A 17,607-nucleotide genomic window follows, 5' to 3' on the forward strand; every position below is an offset into this window, starting at 1 on the left:
CCCCAGGTGGCTTGAAGCTTGGAGATAGGGGGACGTCGAGGGTTTGCTGATTTGAGGTGTTGATTGGAGACTGTTTGGGCTGTATGGGACTTGGAGATCGGGTAGAAGGCGGCCATTACCGTTGGACAGCCACCTTGCATTTTATTTGCAGCCTCTTCTTCTTCTTTTTTCCCACCCACCCTGCCTTCACAAGGCCTTGTGAACCCTTGAGATGGCAGATTTGCTTGAGATGGCTGAGAAGCACGTGAAGATCTCCACACTCCCCACTTTCCCGGTGGACCGACAGTTGGACGGGAACAACTACAACATATGGAAGGTAATGATAGAGTTTGTTTTGGAGTCTTATGACTTGGCTGATTTCATTGTTGTTGGGGTTCCACGGCCGGAGTTGGAAGATGGGGAGTTACCCTCTATACGGAAGGAACGGGAGGCACATGCACAGTTATGGGATCGTGTTAATGCTCGCGTCGGTTCTTTCATCTTCCTGAATTGCACACCACAGGTGATCAATCATATAAAGCATATGACGTTGGCTGGAGGGATTTGGCAGCATTTGGCTTCTCTGTACAATAGGGTATCACCCATGAAGAGGATCTCCTTGGAAGTTCAGATGCGGGTGATGAATCCTGCAAAGTTGTCGACGATGCGGGAGCACATCAACAAGTTGCAGGCTCTTCAGCAGGAGGTTCTCCAGGCTGGGAAAGAGATCGTCAGAGGATATGGCCATCACGTTGTTGTCCCATTTGCCCTCTCTGTACTCAGCATTTTACTCCTCTTTGATCACCAGTGGCAGGCTCAATGGCCTCACATGGAAGGAGCTTGTGCCAATGGTCTTGGACCAGGAAGAGCGATTTACGAATCCTCCAAAGGTGGAGGTTCTGAGGCCTTGACTGGCCAGCGGTCGAAAGGCTGTAACAACAACAACAAGGGAAAAGGTAAGCCTTTATCAGAGAAGTCTTCTGAGAAGAAGCCTGATTCAGATCGTGAGAAACTGAAGGCCGAGAGGACCTGCAATGATTGTTACGAGAAAGGCCACTATTGGAGGAAGTGTCTCAAGCGGACTGGGAAGAGTGCCGATTCTTCAGCTTCAGCTGCAAAGACTCCAGCCTTAGTGCACTTGGAGATGTTGGACACCGATGCTTCATCTTCTTCGAGCAAGGAGGCAGTTGGCTTCACCGCCAAGGATACTCGGGAGTGGATTCTTGATAGTGGTGCTTCCAGGCACATGACTCCTTCCCGTGACTTCCCTCAGGATCTGAAATGGCAGTCAGGTCACATTTTCATTGGCGACAATTCTACCATACCGATTCACAGTGAGGGCCGGATGGAGATCATTCCCGATGGCAGAGGAGGGAAGCATTCCTCTCGTGTTCTTTACGTGCCCGCACTTGGTTTTCATCTGTTGTAAGTGCATGAGGTTTGCAAGACGTGGAGTTTGAGGAGCATTCTATTGCTCTAAGGGACCAAGAGATTGGCGAGGTTGTTTGGGAAGGCGGAGTGGAGAATGGTATATACAAACTCTCAGCACTCTCCTCATTGACAGGCTCTTAGATTGGTGACTTGTGGCACTTTTGGTTTGGCCACTTGAATGTGGATGCGCTGTGGCGAGCTTTCCGGGACTAGATGGTGGTTGGCTTGCCAAATGTTAGCAGCAGGCAGGGACGCTGTAGTTCTTGCATTCGTGATAAGTAGCATAGGGAATCTTTTCCGAAGCAGGCTTCCAGGCGGGCTTTGAAACCTTTGGAGTTGGTACACACTGACTTGTGTGGACCTATGCAGATGCCATGCTTGGGAGGTTCTTTGTATTTCATGCTGCTTGTGGATGATTGTAGTAGATTCTCTTGGGTTTATTTTCTTTCACAGAAGGACCAAGCTTTTGCTCGGTTCAAGGAGTGGCATGTGATGGTGGAGAAAGAGTCTGGCTTGCAGATAAAGACTCTTAGGGCTGACAAAGGAGGAGAGTTTTCTTCCAATGCATTCGTGCGGTTTTGTGCGGAACATGACATCAAGTGGGAGTTGGCCAATACAGGTTCGCCTTCGGAGAATGGAGTAGTTGAGCGTAAGAATAGGACTATGGTGGAGATGGCGAGGACGATGTTGGAGCATCGTGATCTTCCTCGGCTGTCCATATCCTCAACCATTCTTTGACGACTTCAGTACCGAACATGACTCCCTTTGAGGGGTATTTTGGTAGGAAACCAGATGTCTCCCATTTTCGTGTGTTTGGGAGTGATGCATATGTTCACATTCCAAAGAAGCAGAGGGGGAAGCTTGACTCAAAGTCCCAAAAGCTTGTTTTTGTGGGATATAACTCTCTTTCCAAGGGATACACGTATGATCCAGAGAGGAACGAGGTCGTCGTCAGTAGAGATGTGGTTTTTGATGAGCATGTTCCAGTTTCCTCTGTTGATGAGCCGCCACTTCTTGGAGACCCAGATGATTGTGATGATGATTTCCAATCAATTGTTCCAGCTGGACAGCCTCAGTCAGTTGAGGAGGTTTAGCCCGAGGCTGGAGATGTGTCCCCGCAGCAGCAGGAGGCTCCGCGTTGTGTTCGAGTACCCAGGTGGTTGGTAGGCACCCTTTGGGAGTCAGGTGTTTCGGAGCTTCTCTCCGAATGGACCACAGACGACGGACCTCGAAGATCGCACAGAGTTCGTTACAAAAGTCATTTAGCGGAGCTCTTACAGGTAAACTATGCTGTGATGTCTCATATCATGCGGGACATAGAGTCCACTTCCGTCAAGGAAGCCCTTGCATAGGATACTTGGAGGAAAGCCATGCAAGTGGAACTGGATGCCATAGAGAAGAATAAAACCTGGGAGTTGGTTCCAAGGCCGTCGAAACGGTCTGTCATTGGTGTCAAGTGGGTCTTTAAGACCAAGTATATGTCAGATGGGTCAGTGGACAAACACAAAGCCAGAAAGGTTATGCTCAGCAGCATGGCATTGACTATGATGATACCTTTGCACCGACAACGAGGATGACCACGATTCGGAGCGTTCTTGCCCTTGCTTCTTCTTAGCGGTGGCTCGTATTTCAAGTGGATGTGAAATTTGCGTTCCGTAATGGTGACGTGCAAGAGGAGGTGTATGTTGAGCAGCCTCCAGGCCAAGGTTGCATTCAATGCCATTTGGATCTGATCCAAACGTTTAGAACGATACGTTCACTAACGTTTGGAAACGTTAGTGAACGTGGGTCCTTGGGATTTTGATTAATGTAGGTTAAAAAAACCCATGCTCCAAACGTTAGTGAACGTGGGTCCTTGGGATTTTGATTAATGTAGGTTAAAAAAACCCATGCACGTCAACATCAAGTTTTTTTTTCCCTGTTTCTTACGTGCGTGCGGCTCTCTCTGTGTTCGGCGGCGGGTGCTCGTGGGCTGGTCGTGCCGACATGCTGGTCTTCTCTGGTCGTGCTGCAGCCTGCGCTCGTTGCCCAAGGCCCCAAGTCACTCAGAGTCACTCTCTCTCTCTCTCTCTCTCTCTCTCTCTCTCTCTATCGAGAGGGTTTTGGGCCGTTACGCAGGGTCATGGAGTTTGAGGATCAAAGATGCATGGGATTGTTTCTACTTGAGCTCAGGAGACACAGAGAGACCCTCTTGGCAGACAGGAGGCCGAGCCATGATGTACCTAGACAGAGGACCCTGACAGATTTCTTCGGCACGAGCACTAGCAACCCAGCCCACACACCTCATGATACCTCCTCCATTGGGCCATCAAGGCACCGACCACGCTCCCAGGGAGTCACCACTGATAGAGCAGTTATCTTATGTTGTGCTTGTCGGCCATGCCCACTAGGATCCCGACCACTGTATCCTCACCATTGCCAGATCAGAGCCATTATTGCTCGGCATCGGAGGCGCCTACCTCGCTTCTACGACCTCTCCATTCTAGACAGCCCCATGGTGGCGGAGATACTTGACGATCTAAGGAGAGGGCAACACTTCAACTGATCAGCATACATGGATCTACTTGATATACATTTTTCAGTATTTTCTACTTAGTATCATCTCGGAGTCTTACAGTTCTGTTCTTATAACTGTAGGACAATTAGTTTATTGTACTTTTTAGTCTCATTTAGTTGTTCTCTTTGATGAGACACCAACCTCAGATGTACTCTCAGTTTTGGTCTCATAGGCCATTATGGCCTCTTAGAGACGTTAATATATTATTTCATTTCATTTCTCTCTCTCTCTCTCTCTCTCTCTCTCTCTCTCTCTCTCTCTCCCCCACAAGGCTCTCTTTGCTGCACCTCCCCGGACCCCTTCACACAGGCTGAAATTTTATTCGCTGACTTCATTGACTTCACTGACTTGTAAGTTGTAAGTTGTGCAAAATTGAAATCCCTACACACAGGCTGAAATTTTTAGCCTTCTAGATATTCCAGGCTGAGATGCTAGCGATAATCTCCCAAGAACTGTCTAACCTTTGTGCCGGAGGGACAAAGTGTGAAAGTGGCAAATCCTGAAGACAACACTGCCGAGCAACTCCTTGCCTAACCATAATGGCCAAGCTCCTGTCAGTCCCCTCGAATCTCAGTTGTGGCCCAGACTGTGTCAACCAAATGATAGAACCAAAAGAAATGATAGCATCCCTCTTAATCCTACCAAAGAGGTGAGCAATCGCAGACCAAACCCTCTGTGCTTCCCTGCATTCCCATAAACAATGGTAAACTGACTCCCCACTCTTGCACATCTAGGGCATGCTGGGCAAGCACCAGTAACTGACCTCCACTGATTGGTGGCCAGACCACCATGAAGAGAAACCCAGGTAAAGGAGGAAATCTGTGGCTTCCTATAAGAATGCCACAATCTCTGCCAAAAAACCCTCTGAATGTCAGTCAAAATGCCGTAAGATCCCCAATGGGGTCTAAGAGGAGGGACACTCTGAATGTGTCCCAAGATAAGATGTCTGGCATTCCGCACCGTATAACTGAAAAAAGGCATGCTTTTCAAGGGGTTACAAGCATCCTTCCACACCCACTCACTGGGGTCCCAATGCAAATGTTTGATAGGGCAGCCACCATACAACCAAAGGCTAACACTCTCTGTGATCATCCCGGGGGGGGGGGGGGGGGGGGGGGGGGGGGGGGGGGGTCAACAAAAACGTGCTTCCCTAACCTGCCAACAACTCTGACTGGACGAATCTGGGGGCCCTCAATAAGGTCTTGCACGTCACATCTCTCCAACTGCCATCCATCATGTACAGAAAAGAAGACCGGTACATCATCCTCCCTAGGCAAGGGGAGACCCATAACCTTGAAGAGGAACACCTGTCCCAGAAAAAACCCCAAACCAAGAATGATGACGGTCTTCTACGAAAAATCCAATAATCCAGTGGTTGGGAATGGCTGCGTCAATCTGTGCAATGTTCCGACTAGAGCCTGGGGGTCAACAAAAACGTGCTTCCCTAACCTGCCAACAACTCTGACTGGACGAATCTGGGGGCCCTCAATAAGGTCTTGCACGTCACATCTCTCCAACTGCCATCCATCATGTACAGAAAAGAAGACCGGTACATCATCCTCCCTAGGCAAGGGGAGACCCATAACCTGAAGAGGAACACCTGTCCCAGAAAAAACCCCAAACCAAGAATGATGACGGTCTTCTAAGAAAGATCCAATAATCCAGTGGTTGGGAATGGCTGCGTCAATCTGTGCAATGTTCCGACTAGAGCCTGTCAAATGCTGCGTGAGATCCAATCTCTGAACCTTGGTGAGGCTCTGAAACCTCTTCCAGGCCAACACTGTGGGGCAAAGCGTCTCCTAGCCAGCCCAAAGAATATGCATAGCTGCCCCAAGAGGCCTACCATGCACATCTAAGATCAAATCATTCCACAGAATGGGCTACCGGTTAACTTCCTCTGTTGAACGCGGGGGAATGTGTACCAAAAAACTCCTCATGCAGTCCCAGGCCCGCAGGAGGGACCTAACCAAGGGGGATGAAGGGGAGCGGTGAACTGCATCCGAAAAAATAGAGCGTGAGCTGAGAGTCTAGTCACCTCCACGAACAGGGACACACTTCATGATTTGCTGCATGAGAAAGTCCTTCCACGGCTCAGAGCCTGGAAGAAAGCCCCTAACAACCAGCTTACACAGCAAAGCTTTACATTGCACCTCAGGGTCAATGATATTCAATCCCCCTTCCTGCGTGGGCCTGATAATGGTTTCCCAAGCAACTCTAGCCCTGGTGTGTGCATTTCCATCAAGCCCTGACCAAAGAAAGTTCCGAATAAGGCGACGAAGCTGTCCAATGCAACCCTTATGAAAAATCTAGCACGAAGCGATAAACCAAGTCGTGGCTAGCAAAACTTGGTTAACCACCAAAGCTCTGGAGGCCAAGTATCCCAAGTAATGCACCTGGAACAGATAAAATTCGGACTTCTTTTCATTGACGTAGAGCTCGTTGCTTTCCAGCAACTTAAGGACTTTCTCCACATCAATGTCATGCTGCTCAACCGTAGCTGAAAATATGAGTATGTCGTCCAGAAATATGAACACACACTTTCCAATCAAATCCTGAAAAACACGCATCATCATGCGGTTAAATGTAGCTGGGGCGTTCGTCAAGCCAAATGGCATGACCACAAATTCATAGTGGGCTCATTCCGTACGGAAGGCTGTCTTGGGGATGTCCCCCTCCACAATCCGTACCTGGTAGTACCCACTCTTTAAATCCAATTTTGAGAACACCTTTGCTCCATTCAGCCTCTCGAGAATATAGTCAATTCGAGGCATCGGGAATATGCTCTTGATAGTCAGCTTGTTGAGTGCACGATAATCGACACACAAACGGGAAGACCCATCTTTCTTCTTGACAAATAAGATCGGTGCTGCAAATGGCGACAGGCTGGGGCGGATGAAGCCAGCTTGCAACAATTCTTGGAGTTGGCGGTCCAACTCCGATTCCATTGCCTTGGAAAGGCGATATGGAAACTTGCTCGGGGGTTCTGAGCTTGGGAGGAGGTCAATCTTGTGGTCCTTCTCCAGTCTGGACGGGGGGAGCTGGGAAGGGAGGCTGTCCGGAAGAAAAATCTTTTGGAACTTTTCATGGAGAACCGAGTACTTCTTGGAAGCACTGGCCACCGTCTGGGCTGTCTAGATGTAAATCATCGCACACTGTGCGCCTTTCCTGATTGCTCGCTTAGCATGCAAGTGGCTTATGAGCGGAAAGTTCGGAATTCCTGGCTCACACTTAATGGTCACCGGGGCGTTTGACACATTCCGATTGATCCGGAACGTGTGCTTGTCCCATTTGACATCAGGGAGAAACTTGTGAAACCACTGAATACCCAAAATTATGTCTGCTCCTACAAGAGGGGCAACCATAAAATCACGCACAAACTCTATGCCCTGAATCACTAACTTAGCACCTAGAGCTTCATACTTGACGCTCGTTGTCATGCGTGTGCTAAAACCCTCAACCTGTTTGTTGACCGAAGTCAGCTCGAAACGGGCACGCCTAGCGGCCTGTTTTGTGACCACATCCTCCGTGCTGCCGCTGTCAAACAAGACAATGACTCTCTGGCCACCTATGTAGCCAAAGGACTTGAGCAATTCGTTGTGCTCATACTCCTGGTCATGGGCGCTCTTCTGCTTATCTTCGAGCTCCCGACTAATAATTGCTCCAACTGAAGCACCGGGGTTTGAAGAACTAGGGGTAGCCGCTGGGGTCTGTGTGGGAGCTGAGCTCACCACGGAAGCTGTGGAGGCGGCGGCGGCGGGCTTTGGAGGCTTCTTAGGACAATCCCGAGAAGTATGTCCTTTTGTATGACAAAAGAAACATCTACCCTCCTCCTTGTACTGAGAAAGTTCCTCAGCACTTACCTTGCCACCTGTCGTGCCTGCCTCCGCTTTCTGGTCTGGAGTAAGCTTAGACGCATTGTTCGAGTTCTTGGAGCCAGAGGCTCCCGGGCTCTGTCTTGGGGAAGACCCCGTCTGGTTCTGGCTTTTGCCCTCTGAGACAGTAGCCCTGGGAGAAGCCGTCTGGGAAGTCTTGGGCTTGCCACCATTATGTTTCATTTTTGCACTCTGCGCAAGCGAGAGTGCGTCCTCAAAGGTGGCTGGCCTAAACATACGCACCTCCCATTGGATTTGCGTGTCGAGGCCATACAAAAACTGCCCTTTCTTGTTCGTATCAGATAAGCCTAATTGCAGACAAAAGGTCAAAATTTTATTGGCAAACTGAAGGACTGGTTGCGCGTTCTGACGCGCTCCGCTGAACTCGTCTTCGAGTCGCTCAAGGTAGTGGGGCGGTAGAAACCGCTGCTTAAGGTCGCGGACAAACTCGTCCCATACATAAGTTGCCATACCTGCACTGGTGTGGGCATGAGCCCACTAAGTCCACCAAGGAATGGCCTCACCTTCCAAGTACCAACTGGCTAAGATCACTCTAATCAGTATCTGTTTTCCTAACTGCGGCAAAGTAAGCTTCAAATTGATGTAACCATGAATAAAGAGTTGTGGGATCGAGTTTACCATTATACTTACTAAAGTTCATTTTCTCAGGAAAATGATTCGAGGGCGCCGCCGGTGTCAATCTGGCGTCCAAAGCTTTGAGGTAACGCTCGTGCTCCACGCGTCCCATGGCTTCGTCTTCTCGTTGTCGGATCTCCAATGCACGCATCTGCAACTCAAGCAAAGAGCTTGGCTGCGGCTGTGACCCCGCGAGAGGGTCCCTGTGTCGAGGATCTGGTATCTGGGATACAGAAGGAGAGGGAGGAGGAGATGGAAAACGCGACGCTGGAGAGCGGGTACCTTCCTCCAGAGCCAAGATCTGCGCCTTCTGCTCATCCAACTTGGCTGTTTGTTGTGTGATTGCTCGCATCATCTGCTGGAACATGTCTGTGACACTCAAGCCTGGTGCCCTAGCTGGATTGCCTGGTGCACTCTGGTCCCATGGTTCTTGGTCTCTCTCGTCGTCGAAGCTCACCATAGCAGGAAAATGTAATTCCTTTCTGGAACGCAATCTGACCATCCACTATCTGTGTGGGAGACGTCCGGAGGCTAAAAACCAACCGTCCTTCGAGGGACAGGAGCCACCCCGAAAGGGGGTAGCCCATCGGCGTCCAAAAACCAACCACACGAGCGAGAAAAAATTCTGGTTTCTTTGCTGAATCTTTGTACTTGAAGTTGGCTCTGATGCGACTGTAATATGCAGAAGCTTCGGAGAAGAATCGGTAACTTCAATACTCAGAATTCAGCACTCTTTCGCGACGGAAATTAACGCACAAACTGAAAGGAGAAGTGCAGAAAATAGAGAGAGAGAGAGGGAGAGGTGGAGAGGGCACAATATTGGGTTCCAATTACCCTCCGTAGGGCCCCCACCACGGATGGTGTATTTGCTTTATTAGAATGATGAGAAATCTGAAGGAAAATACAGCAATCTTTTCTTGGGTGGGAATACCCTGCCCTTGACCTGAATCCTTCACCCCTTTGCTTAGCACCCTCTTGGCTTTGTCTAGCCTCTTATGCTTGAGCTCTTGGTGGATGAATGGGATTGTGGGCTAAGCCTTTTATACTACTCCTCATGAGCAATTGGCCAGCATACATCCAGGTGGCCACCATAAAAGTCCCACGACTTATGCAAATTCAGCAATAAATGCTAAAATAAATCCCATAAATGCTGCGTTTTATTCCTATCTAGCTGGGAGGTGATGCGCTTGCATTCCAATGGCTGGGCAAGCCTTTTGCACACATCCACAAGGGCTGGGCAGCCTGTATGGGCTGCCCCATACTTGCCCTACAGCCATGTAAAGGCTGTAAATTCCTGGAATTTGCCTTATTCCTGCCCTAGGGCTGTCCTACAGCCCCTCCATGGCTAGTGGTTTCAGCCTGGGCCTTCTTGGCCCTCATGGAGATGGTTCCACACCATTCCCATGCCCACACTAAGATCCGGGGAAGCCCTATGGGCTGGCCCCTTGTCCTAGACACTTACTACTCAGTGATCTGGCATCCGGTACCGTACCAGATACACAGAATCACTGACATTATTCTAGAGGGAGACTCACAGCGCGGACTGGCACTGTTTCATGTGCAGGACAGTGCACACTTGACCTTGGACTCATGTACAGGACAATGCACACCTGACCGCGGACGACTGAGATGGATCCCTGGCTGACTCATCCCGGACTGGGCTCACATGGGACCAGTTCACCATCCCAGGTCCTGCACCTTCTGTACAGAAATGTCTACGTGGCATCCAAGTGCGGGATGCACGTGACAGCTGGAATGCGCAGCGAGAGGGGAGGGGCGGGCAGCAGAGCGAACGGGGGGGGGGGGGGGGGGGGGGGGGGGGGGGGGGGGGGGGCAGCAACGTGACCGTGCGCGGGGGGGGGGTGGGTGTGTGGAGTGGGTGGGGTGGGTGTGGCTCAGGAGCTTGTGCACGAACATAAAGTCCATTATTGAATGTGTTATTTGTGAATTGTTTTCGTTTGGTCCTTTTGAAAGAAATTGAAGTAAACTACTAAGGTATCTTGAGCCTTCTATAACAGCCACAAAGAAAGGGTTACTTCTTTAGATTGAACTCACGTTGCAGATGCGATGTGTGGTCCACACATTCTGCTGAAAACTTCAAGATTTCTAAGATAGGCCCTTTGTCCTATCCCTAGTGTTATCCTCAAGTTATGGTTTTGGCACTAGCTCTTCTTTGCTCATGCTATTTTTAGCAGCTGCAGTTAAAAGCACCTACTATTTCTAGACTCTACTAGTATTACCATCTGCTTCTAAGTGCAGAATCTGGATTGGAATTTTTCATTCAGTCTTATTGTACTTTCGGGATAAGTGTGGGATATCTTTTGTTGCAGCTGCAGTTTTCTGAACCATAACCTTGTGCAGGTGGAATCTTTGGCAAAGAGATATGATGAAAAATTCAAGCAGGCAGGGGAATCTCAGTCTCGTTTACTTGCTGATGAAGCAGCCTTCCGTGACATCCAGGTCAGGCTGAAAGAATAATCTCTTAGATATCTTGTTGGGTTGTATATATCATCTTCTACTTGAAGACATGGGTTTGATTGTGATTAGGAGCGAAGGCTGGAACTTTACAATGCAATAATCAGAATGGAACAAGGTGGGGATGGCAATGCTTTACTGCAGGTAATGGCAGTCTTTTTTTGAAAGTGATGTTTGAACCATTCCCCCATTGTGTGTGGATCTTGATGAGTTATTTTTCCTATTCACCCGGCATTCTTGCGTGCCCACCCTGTTTTGTCTTTTCCGAGTATTCTGTGTAGCTGATATACTTAAGCTGTATATTAGTTGATGCAGTTAATATTTAGATGCCTGTGCCAAGTTCTTTTATGTAATGGACCATGGATCCTGTACTTGCAGTCTCGTGCAGATCGGTTACACAATGATTTGGATGAGCTAAGGAAAGCGTTAAATGCAAAATGCAAGCATTTTGGTTTGCGAATAAAGCCCACTTCTCTTGTAGAGCTGCCTTATGGTGAGTCCATTAAACCGGCATTTTCAGTTTAGATTGTTCAGATGACTTCGGTGTGCCTTTTGTTTTTGGCAATGTAAACATGTAATGAAGTTCTTTGCACTCAGGTTGGCAACCAGGAATGCAGGAAAATGCTGCACAATGGGATGAGGATTGGGACAAGTTCCACGACGAAGGTTTGTTCATTAGTAAACTCCTGGCACAGTAAGGGCTAGATTAAGCTCCTTTGTTTAGAATACAACTCTTGCTTTTATTTTTCTTAATACAGGTTGCATATGAGCTATATCGGTCTTGAAGGCACATACATGTGCTGCTCTCTACCTCAGTTGTTTGGCTGCCGAAACACCACCTGTATGAATGATTTCCGTTCGTAGTTGCATCAGCATGGCACGTGGAAGGGAGGATAACTTCCAGACACTTTTTATTGGAAGAAAGTGTCATGGATGCCATTTGTGTCACTATATCGTGCATAAGAGTAACACATTGAATGTGTGAATCCATGTTGAGAGTAGGAAAGGAGGCCAGGGTTGAAGGAATTTCAGCGTTTCCTTTGTGCACATGCAGGAGTCACCTTGATCGTCACAGGAATCCATGCTTTATCCACTTGCATCTATAGATATATGACCATTGGCATCTAGGACATTGGTGCACCCAACAACGTGCACATGTCTTGCCAATAGGCTGTGACCATCTTCCAGTGAGAGTGTCCAATGGAGGGGAATTTGTAGGTCCTTAATGGCACCTTTCAACCAAGGTAGCTGTCAGACCAAGGATACCAGTTGTAACAGCTGACATAGCCACAATCTCCAGCTGCTTGGTCACGGCAGATAGGGCAAGGCTATATTTTGTATTGTTATGCATTTGCCGTTGGCTTCGTCACTTTATTCGCTTATTGCATAGCAATAAATTATATGTACTGCTGTATCAAAGAATTAGACATGTTTATACTGCTTTGAGGATAACCGCTTTCACAATTATCTGGTATATTGGCTGGCCTGTCTTGAACCAGGAAGGCATGCATGCTTTACTTGTAAAAAGTTTTCCCCCTTCTAAACAAATGAGCTTTTCTTTTATGATGTTTGTATTAACAAGATAAGATTATTCGCAAAATGTGATGCAGGCTTTGTATATGTTCAAGGATTTATGGAGGAAGGAAGTGTTGGGAGTGATGCATCCAAACCACGAACTATTGCTAACTGGGATGATGATGGTCGGGTTGAGGATGGCTTTGAGGATCCTGGAAGTTTATCTCTACAAGCTGACAGTGATGATGGAGTGGTCATAAATGAAGACATTAGTCAGCACGAGGAGCCATCTCCGTCTAGTCGAGGGCATCTTGAATCAGGCGTTTTCGGTGATCCAACAGCAACTGGCAAGGATTTACATGAGTGAGTTGCTTGTTTTGGTCTGTGTTTGTCTTTCATGGGGGCATTCTTGTCTGTGACTCCTCTGTTATTGTTTTTATTGGGGGTAGTGGCTGGCTTGGAAAGTTGTGTATTTGCAACGTCAGGCTGGATGGCACATAAATTTGCATGTTTGCAATCATTTCATGTATTGTGTATAGCCGAACAAACAGAGAATATGGTGAATGAAAGGCTTGGGAGTTTATCAAACAAATGCAAAATAGCTGGATTTAAAGCTAGAGCTTTATTAAATGAGAAATTTGAGAAAAGTGGTGCCAAGCATAGCACTAGGTGATTTTCACAAAATGGATAGACTGGAGGCTTCCATTACCCTAAGGTTTTGGGGATGGCTAGACCAATTTGTGGAAACCTCCAGTTAAGCGCACATTGGCGTGAACACAACTGGGATGGGTGGCCCCCAAGGACATGGTCCCCCACCCAATTTCCAACATGGTATTAGAGCCATGGGTTGAAGTGTAACCTTTGAGCCACAAGAGAAGCGAAGTTGAGTCTCTGAGCCAAGAAAACATGGACAAGTTTAACTTGTGAGCTAAGAAAAAGTGGACAAGTTGGCACCAAGGGGGGGGTGCTAAGAAAAGTTGCCAAGCATAGCACTAGGAGACTTTCACAAAATGTATAGACCGCTAGGCCAATTTGTGGAAACCTCCAGTTAAGCGTGTATCGGTGTGAACACAACTACCCAATTTCCAACAAGAAAATTGTTGAAGTTGGACTTTTCTGGATACACGTAAAAATGCTGCACGAATGGGCTTAGGGTTATTATGACACAAACAGGTGAAGAGTTGAAAAAAGAGCTCATGGGCACCATCTTAAATCTTTGCTTATCGTCCATTCCTGGCTGTGGGCAGCAAGTCTGACCTGTGGGTGCTAAGTTCTTGCCTCTTCATCAAGCACCGATATCCTTGTGTGTGCGCGAGGAAGAGGGGGACATGGTGGACCTAACATCTAAGTCACAAGAAATGTTTCGAGCTTGGAAATTTTATATTCACACATTTTTAAAAATAAATAATGTGTGTGTGTAGAGCTTTTGGAAAGCAAATAATGATAAAAAAAGCACAAATATTGACTCAGAAAAACTATCATTTACTTACATAATTATGTCTGTACGTAATTGTGTGTGTGTGTGCGTGCGTGCGTGTGTACGGTCAATACATACTCCATCAAAAAGCAAAATGAGCAGAAGAAGGGAGAGAAGATTCAATCAACTGCAATTGGGTGAGCAACAGGCTGCGATTGGGTGAGTAATGGGCTGCAATTCTGCGCAACATGGGAGGCACAGGCAGCAAAATTGGGGGAAATGGGCAGACATTGAGGGAAATTAAGGTGCACTTCGTAGGTAATAGTGTTCACAAGAAAACATCAAAATCCCTCTCTCCCTTGTTCCCTTGCAATTCTGTTGAGTGTGTGCGTTTGTTTTTTTTCTAAAGATAGTTCAACTTTTATTTGGCTATTTTCTAAAGATAGTAATTAAAGTTTTATTTTTCTATTTAGTATCACTGCACTTACTCTTAGATGCTAATGACATGAGTTGTGTACAATATACATGGAGTTCATTATCATTAAGGTACTGTTTTTTTTTTTTTGGGGGGGGGGGGGGGGGTTGGGTGGGTGGGTGGTGAGAGAGGGTATAACGATTCAAGTTTGGAAAACCAACCACAGGAAGGGTATAACAGTCTCTTTAGTTCTTGTCAAATCAAATATGTGCAAAGAATGTGCTGTGTAAGATTTCATGTCAGTACTTTGATGGAGAAGTTTTTGGTCAATGAAAAATTTCAAAAAAGCAAGGGCGTTAAAGCTCAGTCACTTTATACAGTACCATTGTGCTGAATAACAACTTGAGGCGACCAGCTAGTCCAACTAAACAGTGAAGTTTGAATCTCTGTCCTTTCTCTACTGAATGCTTTGTCTCAATGCTGTTTCAAATGTGTTTGTTTGAGAAAGTGCGGCCTCATTAAGCTAGAGTGTAACAAGTACAGTATAGCTATCTTTTTGGAGTCAATCACAATCTGCGTGTTCCTTTGTCCCCTTGGTAGCAGTACCTGTGAGGCTGGATAGAAATCCCAAGCCTCATTGGGATTTCTATCCGGCCTCACAGTATCTACCTCATCTCAAGGTTGTTGGTTGAAGTGGTCTTTGGCATTGGGCTTGCTGGCTGTAAGCTGGTAGCAGCACTGTCCTTGAAAAGGTAAACTAAGGCCAAAAGGTTCTTGGCACTGGAGTTGCTATTTGCTCTGATCCCTCTCTTGTTACAAATAAGATGTGGCGTTCTTATAAGGAGGGAGTCTACATTGCCTCCATCCATGCGGTGGCTAAATACTTCTATCATGCGAAAGATCTGTGTAGTAATTAGTGCTCGTGTATATTCTTGGGTATTCCTTTGTTCGCTTTATCATGAAAGAAAGTGAAGCAAATAGAAAACACAGATGTAGGCCTAGGTACAAGACCTGTAAATGCTGGAAACTGATGTTTATTGCTGAAAATTGAGCATGAGGGAAGCCCGTAGGTGCTGTACAATGGTAAGAAGCAGAAGCAGCTGCTAATGACCTCAACTGGATGCAAAAGAATGAGATGAAAATGAGGGAAAGGATGAGAACCCTGATATGTCCCTCAGAGTGCTGGTCGGCCAGCTGTAGCAGGCCGACAGCAGGACAATAGCATAAAATGCTATAAAATACCTAAAAAATGGTAGAAAAATGCTGAATAATATCTGCTAAGATATGCCGATGCAGGGCCTCATAAATGGCCAATACAAGCATGAAAATGGTGATGTAGACCATCTGGAGGTGTGATATATTCCAACATATCATTATGACATTGACTGACCCCATATCTTTTGTTTAATTGGCGAGTATGTAAAAAAAACGACTGTTCTTTCCTCTCGTGGGAGTCTTTCCTTTGGTGTGGATTGCCTGATGACTCAAGGAGTGCATGGAGTATATGGTTTATGCAAACACACCATTCCTTTGAATGTCTGTTTTTATGTGCCTGATGATTCATAACTTACAATGTTTGTTATAAGTTTGTACATGCATGCAATCGATCTAATGCTACATGCTAGATTACTGTGCATGCGGCATGAGTCATACACGATTCATCAATGTACATTTGTATATGCGTGTATTTAATGTGAGCTTTTGTGTGTTGAGTATGATCCTGTCACCAAGATGCATCAAAAAAGTTTAGTTCATGATTCGAAATGTTTCTTTCGTCTTGCAGACACAATAATAATGGTTTCTCTTCTTCACAATTTGGAGCTGATTCTAATTCTGAGAATGGAGGCGATTGGGCATCGGTCTTTAGCCACAGGAGTGATGACGTGGACTTGAACGCATCCTGGAGGATAAATGACACTACAAAAACTAAGGTTAGCTTTACTGATATTGCTGTGTCCAAATATCAAGTGCAAACTGTCTCTATGTTTTATAAATCAGTGTTTAAATAAGTCCTCTTGTGTTGATGCACAGGCTCTGGTGGGCACTGGCTTTCATGCAGGGAAGCCCAGCTCTGGTGCCTCCTTTGAGTTCAGTGATCCTTTTGACATGCTGTCTAACCCAGGACATGCTAAGGATGCGCAAGAAGACCTACCTTCATTCAGACCCATTCGAACGAAGGAAACTTCCTCTGTATTTTTTGATAACTCGGTTCCAAGCACCCCTCTTTACAACAACACATCTCCTGCTCGCAGTTCTAGTGGAGGTTTTTTTGATAATCACTTGTCCAGTCGGGAACAGCTTGTCCGGTTCGACTCATTTAGCAGTAATATCAATGATGTTAGCCAGCCCTCTAACAGCTTTGCGAGGTTCGATTCCTTTAGCAGCATCCATGATACTGGACCGCTGGCACGGAATTCCACATCATCATTTGATGATAATGATCCATTTTCAGGCACTGGTCCGTTTGGAGGTGGCCAGACTCCCAAAAGGAGTACAGATACATGGGGCTCTTTTCGCTAGCCATGAGTGCAATGCAGTGCAGTGCATTGCTTCTATTCATGCCAAGTTGAGGGTGGTTTATTTTGCTTATACAAACCACTTTTGTCAGTGATGAGTTCCAGAGGGTGAGCGAGTGATGTACTACAGGCCAGGATTCTATCTTTGAATAGATGTAAGTAATATATGGCCAGCTTTGAGGTTTCTGTAATCTAGTTGAAGGGAGTATAGCTGTTGGATTTAATGGTTTGCCTCGACTGTGAATCGAGATTTTTGTGTCAATCTGTAGCATACGAGGTGTTGACATTTCTGAGACATTAACATTCTTTCAGTTTTTTTATACATAATATACAAGATACACGGATATTGTTGTGGCTGGTTGTATACTATTGTTGATTGTAACAATATTGAAGGCAACAGGTATCATTCAAATATGAGAGATTGCAATAATATTTGTTACACGACTGGCATCTTCAAAGGTGGTGTAGTGAAGGTATATTTTAAGCATGTGCATACAATGTGTGAACAGTTTTTGCAAAGAAAGAAAAGCCTGCGAACAGGTGCTATGCATTTGTCCTACTCACTAGCCTTTCTATTGTCGATCGGGTGAATGCATTGGGACACCACTCGTGGTGAGGAATTTTTGGTGTTCAAAGGGACATTATACATTGTCTTTACACCCACAATTGGGCACTTATGGCGTTAGTGGGGATGCCATAGTATCTAGTCCATACTATGCATGATGGAGTTGATGGTTTATTGTCTTGTGGGTGACTTCCATGAGGTTATAAATTGCACTTTCTTAGGATTCATC

The 17,607-nt window shown here is 46.5% G+C and overlaps 1 pseudogene across 1 annotated transcript in view; it reads left to right on the top strand.

Moving 5' to 3' along the window:
* The window catches only part of LOC147605827 (uncharacterized), a 37,603-nt pseudogene extending 20,426 nt beyond the window's left edge, over positions 1–17,177 (top strand). The window contains exons 7-13 of the transcript XR_015265104.1: positions 10,837–10,935; positions 11,023–11,094; positions 11,329–11,443; positions 11,548–11,616; positions 12,561–12,828; positions 16,081–16,228; positions 16,329–17,177. The product of XR_015265104.1 is annotated as an uncharacterized LOC147605827 (transcript). The remainder of the gene's footprint in view (positions 1–10,836; positions 10,936–11,022; positions 11,095–11,328; positions 11,444–11,547; positions 11,617–12,560; positions 12,829–16,080; positions 16,229–16,328) is intronic.
* Positions 17,178–17,607: the final 430 nt, after the last annotated feature.

Source organism: Cibotium barometz, chromosome 58 (genome assembly GCF_041138505.1).
Source record: "Cibotium barometz isolate CiBa-2024 chromosome 58, ASM4113850v1, whole genome shotgun sequence".
In the NCBI taxonomy this organism is placed as follows: domain Eukaryota; kingdom Viridiplantae; phylum Streptophyta; class Polypodiopsida; order Cyatheales; family Cibotiaceae; genus Cibotium; species Cibotium barometz.